The 10812-nt window shown below is 47.4% G+C and overlaps 1 pseudogene; it reads left to right on the top strand.

Moving 5' to 3' along the window:
• The first annotated feature begins 5555 nt into the window (after nucleotides 1-5555).
• Nucleotides 5556-8268, top strand: LOC123179883 (uncharacterized; annotated as a pseudogene).
• The last annotated feature ends 2544 nt before the right edge of the window (nucleotides 8269-10812 follow it).

The raw sequence follows: 10812 nt of genomic DNA, 5'->3' as shown, positions 1-10812 counted from the left end.
GCAGGGCCGCATGACGTGATAATAGTAAATGGTAACACGAAACGCTCTCTCCAAACAGAAGAGCAGACCGCGATCTTCGTGGCCGAGTTCCAAGATACCGAGGAAGCGTCCAAGGGCCGAGCTGGATCAAGCAGTCAAGACCATTCAAAGTTCCCATATGGAGCGACGGCAGAACAGAGGGGCCGCGTGGCAATTAGTTCGCATGTTCCCCAAGCATCGTGAGCTAATTATGCGCATGAATCGAGGAGACAATGTGTATAGGGGCACGATCATTTTTGTTAACCGAACATGTGGTGGGGCCGTGAGCCACACTCAAACATTATGATAACATCTGATGTGATAGCACAACGAAGGACAGAATCGATCAGAGTTATCAAAGCATGACTACACCATTAGCACAGCTTTAGCGCAGGAACACTTCAAGGCTAAGGCACCGCCGTGCGGGAAAAATATCACTCGGGATGAGGTGTGAAAATAATAAAGCATGTGACAAAGGCTAAGGGAACCCATAAGGAGGTCCTTGGATGCCCGACGTGTGCACTCTTCGGATACACCTCGGTGATCCTCGAGATCAAAACGGGAACTTTTTGAACTAGTTTTAAGACCGACGACTAAAAACCAGGAGTGGTTCAGAAGAACCGAGGAGCGTCCCTGACTTGAAGACCGGTTCAGGGACTACTAATGGTGTCCCTGACTAGGGGGTACTCATCACGTCGTCTCCCGACCAGTGTGTCGGGCCAAGGAGCTCCCTGGCGATTCACTAATAGGCCGCACCCAATGACCCACGGCGTACACAAGGAGGATTCCCGAAGGCTTGGCGCGCGCACTCCAAGTTCAGAAGTCGTCTACACCGTGATCTACCAAATATGTAGCGGACATATATGTAACCCCAGACCCCCTGGTGCCTATATAAGCTAGGGGGTAGGACGCGTAAGGACACAGAAAATCTCGTGGTAGAAACACATGTACTTTGTACTTCATCTCAATCACTACAACAAAAGCATGACGTAGGGTATTATCTCTTAGAGAGAGCCTGAACCTGGGTAAAAACCTTGCATCTCTTGCTACCATTGTACTTAAGCTAGAGCTCGGGACCCCTTACCCGAGATTCGCTGGAATTGACTCCAACAAGTGGTACCCCAGCTGCACCAAAGATCAGGCCTCAAGTTTGATGTCTTGGTGTCTCATTAATGCGGATTGTCTTCCTGTGAGAGGAGGTGTTCCCATCTATACCGAGGTGCCCGTGGTGACTTCATGAGTCTTCAAGCTCTGCAACTTCAACTCAATATTTAGTAGACAATTTTTTGTTTCCGTCTACAACATGGCATGGTGTACACTATAGCAGGGAGTGACGCCATGACTCATCTTCCCCGCAAACTGCACAACTACTTGTTGAGGTCATATTCCTCTAATGTAGAACATCCCCTGAAGGAAGAGAATTTTTCGCAAAGAAACATACAAACATACAGCTAAAAAAGGCAAAAGAAAGAGGCAAACTTTTGGCTGAAACTATACTTCATAATTTTGACCAATGTTTCTCCTCTCTGTTGGGGAACCTGTACACACATATGTGCCCGCCCGAGGGTTGTGCTTTGTTTCATGTCGTCTGAGACGAGACCAGCTGTGTGACGCCCGCGTGTGTCAAAAGGAGGGAACTTCGGACGGGGCACGTGCTTAGCCAGCCCATCCTCCCTGCGAGCGATATTTTATTTTATTTTCTCTCCATTTTTAGTTGGTTTTACTGTCGCGTCGGGTTTACTGTAACGGCCCATACTATAGTAGGTTAAATTTGGTGTTTTGACCTTTTTCTTAAACTTTAGCAGGATCTGATCCCGATTCGAAAATATTTCAGGATCTGACCATTTTTCCTACCGCCGCGGTCTCTGGCGGTAGGGTCACATAATCTACCGCCAAAATCAATGACGGTAGAACTTAACTGTGCCATCACGTCCATTTAACATGGAAAAAAATGCTACCGCCAGGACGTTTGACGGTAGAAGTGTATCCCTACCGCCATGTGCTTTGGCGGTAGGCCTGCTCAACTTTTTGGGCGAGAAAATGCCAGAGCATGGATATGTCACATGCAGCATGCTCTGGTCCAAATAAACAAAGATGAACAAAGCCCCTCACTGACACTGTACGTGTATAATCTATGTCAATCGATCAAAGCATGCATGCATCAGCCTGGCTTGCTGTGAGCTAGGTATAGTACGTGCCTAGGGGCAGGGGAGTACTACGCGTCTACGCCTGACAATAGCTCGTACTCCCTCCATTCCTCTTTATAGTGCGCCTTTGGCTGGGGCACTTATACCAATGTATGAGCTGGCGTCTTTGTTTGGACAAGAATTACCCCTCCCCCTGCTTGGTCTGTCACGCACGTGGGTACCTGCTGCTGCACTGCCGTGAACCAGTTGAGGGTTATTTCGTCCAAAGCAGCTTCACAGCGCTTATGCGCACTACATATCGGAATCGAAGCCAAAAAACTATACGCACTAGAATCTGGAACGGAGGGAGTATGTCTCGGCTCGCAGCAGCCTTTTCAGAGACAGTAAAAACTAGTAAAACCTACAGCTAGTAGTAGTGTATTGCACTCTAGCAAAGCATAGACACTGACTAACATGTCTTTGAATAATGGACAAGACATACATGCTACCTGTGCAGAGCTACGCGTTTACTTCGTTGCCTCAAACACAAAGGTAGTGCATACCCTACCGCCAAGCAGCCTGGCGGTAGGGTATAACGGCCTACCACCCAAGATCTTGGAGGTAGGGTATTTTTAGCGTTATAACAATGTGATAACGCAGTTAAATCCTATCTCCATAGACCATGGTGGTAGGCAGTGTAACCCTACCGTCAAAGACCCCGGCGGTAGCAAAAGGGTCAGATCTCAAAAAAATTACAAACTAGGGTCAGATCTCGATCAACTTTCAGAAAAGGGACAAAACACGAAATTTTGCCTACTGTAGCATCCAGTTTACTATATCGGACTTTTTGGTTGGTTTTTATTTTAAAATTACACATTGAACATTTTCTTAATACCGACAGAAATTTTCTTAATATACAATGAACATTGTAATAATACACGATGAATTTTTTTATACGATGAACATTGTTGAAAAAAATGTGATTATATACATTGAACAATTTTCGAATACGCATTAAACATATTGTAATATACGTTGAACAACTTTTTAATACAATGAACATTTTTGTAATATATGTTGAACAAATTTCAAAACACACAGGGCGTGTCTGGTTGCAGTTTGCAACAGTAGTTGCATTACATGTCCATCTCCAGCCAGCCCGGTTCTTGAAATGTAGCCTCATATGCAGCAGATATAACCTGTTTGGTTGCCTGCATCGCATGGAGGGGCACTTACCCCCCCCCCCCCCCCCCCGCTGTTTGGTTACCGTTTTTGTGCTTAGGGTGTGAGCAAATGCAAACTTCAGTTGTTTGGTTGCAAACAGCGTTTGTGTTCTGCTCACCCCATTCAAATGTGGTGGCCTTACCACCATATGATCAGTACAACAATAAGATCAAACAAAGCAAGCAACCAAATGAAATCAAACACAACAAGCAAGGAGCATAAGTCTAGATTAACAGCAGGGGCATCCTCCTTCCCTGCTCCACGCCAGGGTGCTGCTCCTGGCCAAAATATTAACAAGTTCCCAGCACAAGTACCAAAAGTCTAGTCACACACCATAAAAGCTCAACACTAACACCTTACTTAACTTAACTACATAGCATGCTCGGTCTCACCAACGCAGTTGTGCCTGCTGCAAAGAAACCTGCAGATGACCGGGGACGATCTGGGCGGCGGCAGAAGTAGTTCCAGCCCTGGCCAAGCACCAAGTGCCCCTCGAAGTTCTGGACCTGCACCCAGAACACGCACCGCTTGTTCACCGACAGCCTGACCATGCACGGGAGCCGCTTGATGACCAGCCAGGTGTTCATCACCTCCACGAACTTGCGAGGGACGACGAGCATGGCGAGGTCCTCATTGTCCTTGATCTGCTGGTAGTAGCACAGCGGCTCCTGGGCCCCCTCCTCGTGGCCCTGCCTCAGAGATCGTCCCCTTGAACGAGGCAGGCTCATGAAGGAGATCCTGCCAGGCAGGTCAACCGTCCTGAGCCACCTGTTCGTGGGGATGAAATCCTCATCGCCCTCAGCTCCGGCCACCACCTGAGCTCCTCCACCCACCACATCCCAGTTAGTCTTCAATATCTTGTCAAGTAAGATAAGTATTAGTGCACAGACTCTTTGCAAAATGGCACTGATCAGAGACATTTTCCCAGGAGCAAATGCCACTGATCAGTGCACAAACTCTTTGAGCAAATGCCACTTATCAATGGCACTTGTTGTTGGGAAAATGCCACTGATCAGTGGCACTGATCAATGGACTTGCCCAACAATCAATGGCACTTGCCCATGGGAAAATGCCACTGACCAGTGGCACTTGCTGTTGGGCAAGTCCACTGATCAATGGCATCTGCTTTTCTGCAACTCCCACTCATCAGTGCACTATCCTAAGCATGGAAACATCTAAAAATAGCAACAGCAAGTGCCAATAGCACCCATGTGCAGCCATGCACATTTGGCAGCATCCTAAAATGGTCCTACTACATGCACATATAACAATCAACACAAACCCTAGCTTGAACATGTATGTTAGCAACATGATCAACAACATGAAGATGATCCTAGCTTGAATATGAACATGCCATTTGCATGAACACACATCCTAGCAAGACCCTACCATGAACACATATCCTAGCAAAGCACACTACCATTGGGGATTCTAGCATGAACACAGCTACTATCATGAACACGGCAGAAAACACATATTTGACCTGAGGACGATATCAAATCAAAATCTGACCTGGCTTCAAAAAAAATCACGCTGCTGACCCTTTAGAGAGGCGCCCGACACCTAGGCGCCGCATCGTATGGTGCAGCGCCTTTGCCTTAGACGTCGTACCTCCTGCCAGCGTGGCAGCCCGGGGCCAGGCGCGGCCCCACAGACAGTTGTGCAGCACCTAAGGGCTAGGCGCCACACTTGTAATGTGCAGTGCCTAGCCCTTAGGCGATGCACAGTGACTTAAAGCACATCGGCCCAGCCCGACTGGGCAGTTCTTCCCCCTCTCCGCTCTCTGGACAAAGAGCAGCGGCGGCGCCCCCATCGAATCCCCCCCCCCCCACATCCCTCTCAGATCTGAAGATTTGATCCGTGGATTCGATCTCCAATCCCTCCTACTAGGTAAACTTCTCCGTTCCCTTTCTTTTCCTCCGTAAATTTGGTGCCATTTTAGAGATTTATCCAAGATTTGATGGAACCCTTGATTTGCTTGATTTAGGATGTGTAGGCATAGTGGTAGTGCCGTAGTGTTGTTGATTAGTTCACAATATATGATTCTTGTTAGTGAAACCCTAGATTTTTTAGTTTTTTTAGATATATATGGGATGCCTATTTTTATAATTAACTATGAGATGTTGATTTTTGTAGACATATATGAGATGTTTAGTTTTATATGTTTATTGTTTGAACTTTGTAAGGATGGTTTGGCTTCTCGATGATGTCTACGACACACAACACCGGGCCTTCATGATGCGTGAGAAGGATATGGTAATAATGCGTAATCTAAATATTTCGCAAATTTTCCTTTTGTTGAAATTGACATGCCCTAAGATTTGTCATTACTTGTTTTTCGCAGAAGCTTGAACCTCTGAAGATTCAGTATCACGGGATCTCTGGTCCTGCCATGCCCTACGATGAGCGGTACATACCCTACATCCAGCAGGCAGGACTCCTCCCGTGGATTCAGTTGGTCAGCCGGTCCACGCCGAACCTCAGCGCTCCACTGGTGACCTCTCTTGCTGATCGGTGGAGGCCGGAGACGCACATTTTCCATCTTCGGACTGGGGAGATGACTGTGACGCTTGAGGATGTCGCCTTGATCACCGGGCTTCCTATCGACGGGAGGCCTCTATGTATGAGCACCGATTCTGATGGGTGGTGTGAGCAGATGATTGCTCTTATCGGTATGGCTCCTACCAAGGCTGAGGCTGATGTAGAGTAGAAGAAGAAGAAGAAGAAGAAGAAGAAGAAGAAGAAGAAGAAGAAGAAGAAGAAGAAGAAGAAGAAGAAGAAGAAGATGATGATGATGATGATGATGATGATGATGAAGATGAAGAAGAAGAAGAAGAAGAAGATGATGATGATGAAGATGAAGAAGAAGAAGATGATGATGATGATGATGATGATGATGATGAATAAGAAGAAGGAAAGGAAAGGAAAGCAGCCGGAGCTGCTTTCATGTGGATTCAAGAACACTTTGCCACTTGCCCTGCGGATGCCACTGATGATGTGATCCAGACACATGCTCGTTTCTATATGTGGTACGTTGTCTCGAGGACTTTGTTTCCTAACTCCACAGGCAAGAATGCTCCATGGATGTGGCTGAAGGCGTTGACCGTCTTCGGGAGCGGGTGGAGCTAGGGTTCAACGACTCTTGCCTACTTGTACTGACAGGTAGTTGGTTTGTTTTGCTATCAAGTCATTTCTTCATTAGCAATGCAACCTTGCTATCAAGTTAACATTGTTTTCTTTCATATGCAGCTAGATGATGCGTGTTGCAGGATCACAGGTAGTGCAGGCATTGGTGGTAATATGCTTCTGCTTTCTGTATGGAGCTGGGAGCGTCTGCCTGTTGGACGCCCGAAGAGCGTCAAGTTTAATCATTGGGATGAAGATGGCGAATTACGGCGCCCCACTTGGGCTTACAAGTGGGATGTGGTATCCGAGATGATGAACGATGTCAATCTCATGTACAAAAAGTACATTGCCGAGTTGGACACGATTACGCCTGAGCAGGTAACGAGGTCATTACTTCAGTCATTTCTCATGCTTGCCTGAAAAATAGTCATCAATTTTGCATTGTTGCCCTATTTTATAGGTGGTATGGCAGCCATATGGCGACGATGACAGACTTGGGTACACCGAGGAGTTTTCCATCAACCCAATGTGCTTGCGGCATAGGGATCTCTGGCTTATGTGGTGCCCACTGATATGCAACTGGGCGGTTGAGTTTCATTTGCCACATCGCGTGTTTCGTTAGTTTGGTCTGCTCCAGCCTCACCCGCCGGAATGGGTGGATACGGACAAAGCACTTCATAGGTAAGAGAGCATGAACCGTATTGACTAAGCATCGTCACTCCTTCTTGATTTTGCTAATATTTGGTTTTGTACCATGCAGGTTGGATAGGAGAAGGCGGCGGAAGATAAAGGACTGGGACAAGCATCATGATTCGTATGTTACCCGCTTCCATCTTTGTGTGGAGCAAGCTCGTAGCAGTGCATACGCCTAGCTTCGTGAGCATAAATCACTTGCTTTTGATAACTACATACAATGGCTTCTTGAAAATACTCGAGTTGAGATATGCCCGCCGGCATACAATGAGGATATTCTTGAAGAACCCGTAAACTTTGAGGATCTATCAAAGGGGAAGTACAACAGAGATGTCAGGGAAGGGCAAGGAGTCCCTGCTGTTCCGGTGATTAACTATGTGGTAAAGTGTTCCCTTCTTTACTTTCCCGTTGGCCGTATTACACATGTTTGAATGGCTAACGTGTTCATTCGTTCTCATCCGCAGCGCAACGAGATCAAGAAAGCAGCTGATGAAAGCCAGTCTATTCTGGAGAAGACACCGGTTGGAGAAAGCAGTGATGATGGTTCACTACGAGCATTTCTGAAGGTACATATCGCATTTAGGTGTCCATGTTACATATGTTGCAGAGTTTGATATCCTATATACTTGTTCATGTTACAGCATCAGGCCAAGAAGTTAAGGCAGTTATCGAATCTTCTCGGTTGTCGTGATCCTGAATTTGATGAACCATCTGCCTCTAGGTCTGGTACACCATCAGACCCCTTATCTAACCATCAGGGGGCTGATTTGAGTTCCTCATATGCTTATCTGGATGATGAGGATGCGGTCACCCAAGAGGTATGACTAATCCTTTAGATGTGATTCTCACTTGATTACGACGCCGGTCTTCACCATATTGTTTGGTTGTGTGATAGGGCGATGAGCTTGATGATGACATGACTTTGGTGGGCGCTCAAGTTCGGTCCGCATATATGTTGAAGCCTAGGCAGCCCATACGCAGGTACACGCCCACTGACTTTGACAACAGAGGCAACCCAAAGGTGGTCATAGGGACCTCGCGGATGGCTAGCTTGGATGATGAGGCGGAGGAGGAAGTGGAGGAAGAGGAGGCTCGTCCTAACAAGAAGAAGAAGATTGCCTGCAGGCGTGGCACCAGGAACACGCGCGGAAAGCATTAGTGCTTGTGTTTTTTACTATGGAAGTGCTCATGTAGCCGTTTCATTAGGTTGATGAACTTGTGAGGTTATGTCATATGTTGGTGAACTTTTACTAGTGTGGTACTTGTGTTTGCGAACTTGTTGTTGGGGAACATTGCAGAAAACAAAATTTTCCTACGGTTTCACCAAGATCCATCTATGAGTTCATCTAGCAACTAGTGATCGGATTGCATCTACATACCTTTGTAGATCACGCGCGGAAGCGTTCAAAGAACGGGGATGAGGAAGTCGTACTCGACGTGATCCAAATCACCGGAGATCCTAGCGCCGAACGGACGGCACCTCCGCGTTCAACACAGGTACGGTCAGTGTGACGTCTCCTCCTTCTTGATCCAGCAAGGGGGGAGGAGAGGTTGATGAAGATCCAGCAGCACGACGGCGTGGTGGTGGATGCAGGGGTCACCGCAGCAGTGCTTCGCCGTTCTACTATGAGAGGGAGAGGTGTAGCAGGGGAGAGGGAGGCACCAAGACTCAAGGGTGCGGCTGCCCCTCCCTCCCCCCCCCCTTTATATAGGCTCCCCTAGGGGGGCCCTAGGATATGGGATCTCCTAGGGGGGCGGCGGCCAAGGGTGGAGTAGCCCCCAAGGCAAGTGGGGGGGCGCCCCCCCTCCCTAGGGTTTCCAACCCTAGGCGCAGGGGGTGGGCCAAGGGGGCGCACCAGCCCACTATGGGCTGGTTCCCCTCCTCACTTCAGCCCATGGGGCCCTCCAAGATGGGTGGCCCCACCCGGTGGACCCCCGGGACCCTTCCGGTGGTCCCGGTACAATACCGGTGACCCCCGAAACTCTCCCGATGGCCAAAACTGCACTTCCTATATATAATTCTTCACCTCCGGACCATTCCAGAACTCCTCGTGACGTCCGGGATCTCATCCGGGACTCCGAACAACTTTCAGGTTACTGCATATTCATATCTCTACATCCCTAGCGTCACCGAACCTTAAGTGTGTAGACCCTACGGGTTCGGGAGACATGTAGACATGACCGAGATAGCTCTCTGGTCAATAACCAACAGCGGGATCTGGATACCCATGTTAGCTCACACATGCTCCTCGATGATCTCATCGGATGAACCACGATGTCGAGGATTCACGCAACCCCGTATACAATTCCCTTTGTCAATCGGTACGTTACTTGCCCGAGATTCGATCGTCGGTATCCCAATACCTCGTTCAATCTCATTACCGGCAAGTCACTTTACTCGTACCGTAATGCATGATCCCGTGACCAGACACTTGGTCACTTTGAGCTCATTATGATGATGCATTACCGAGTGGGCCCAGAGATACATCTCCGTTATACGGAGTGACAAATCCCAGTCTTGATCCGTGTCAACCCAACAGACACTTTCGAAGATACCCGTAGTATACCTTTATAGTCACCCAGTTACATTGTGACGTTTGGTACACCCAAAGCACTCCTACGGCATCCGGGAGTTACACGATCTCATGGTCTAAGGAAAAGATACTTGACATTGGAAAAACTCTAGCAAATGAACTATACGATCTTGTGCTAAGTTTAGGATTGGGTCTTGTCCATCACATCATTCTCCTAATGATGTGATCTTGTTATCAATGACATCCAATGTCCTTAGTTAGGAAACCATGACTATCTATTGATCAACGATCTAGTCAACTAGAGGCTTACTAGGGATATGTTGGTGTCTATGTATTCACACATGTATTACGATTTCCGGATAACACAATTATAGCATGAAGAAAAGACAATTATCATGAACAAGGAAATATAATAATAATCCTTTTATTATTGCCTCTAGGGCATATTTCCAACAGTCTCCCACTTGCACTAGAGTCAATAATCTAGTTACATTATGATGAATCGAACACCCATGGAATTCTGGTGTTGATCATGTTTTGCTCTAGGGAGAGGTTTAGTCAACGGATCTGCTACATTTAGGTCCGTATGTACTTTACAAATATCTATGTCTCCATCTTGAACATTTTCACGAATGGAGTTGAAGCGACGCTTGATGTGCCTTGTCTTCTTGTGAAACCTAGGCTCCTTGGCAAGTGCAATAGCTCCAATGTTGTCACAGAAGAGTTTGATCGGCCCCGACGCATTGGGTATGACTCCTAGGTCGGTGATGAACTCCTTCACCCAAATTGCTTCATGCGCTGCCTCTGAGGCTGCCATGTACTCCGCTTCACATGTAGATCCCGCCACGACGCTCTGCTTGCAACTGCACCAGCTTACTGCCCCACCATTCAAAATATATACGTATCCGGTTTGTGACTTAGAGTCATCCAGATCTGTGTCGAAGCTAGCATCGACGTAACCCTTTACGACGAGCTCTTCGTCACCTCCATAAACGAGAAACATTTCCTTAGTCCTTTTCAGGTACTTCAAGATATTCTTGACCGCTGTCCAGTGTTCCTTGTCGGGATTACTTTGGTACCTACCTACCAAA

Source organism: Triticum aestivum, chromosome 1A (assembly GCF_018294505.1).
Source record: "Triticum aestivum cultivar Chinese Spring chromosome 1A, IWGSC CS RefSeq v2.1, whole genome shotgun sequence".
Classification (NCBI taxonomy): domain Eukaryota; kingdom Viridiplantae; phylum Streptophyta; class Magnoliopsida; order Poales; family Poaceae; genus Triticum; species Triticum aestivum.
This window is presented reverse-complemented; position numbering and strand designations above follow the sequence as displayed.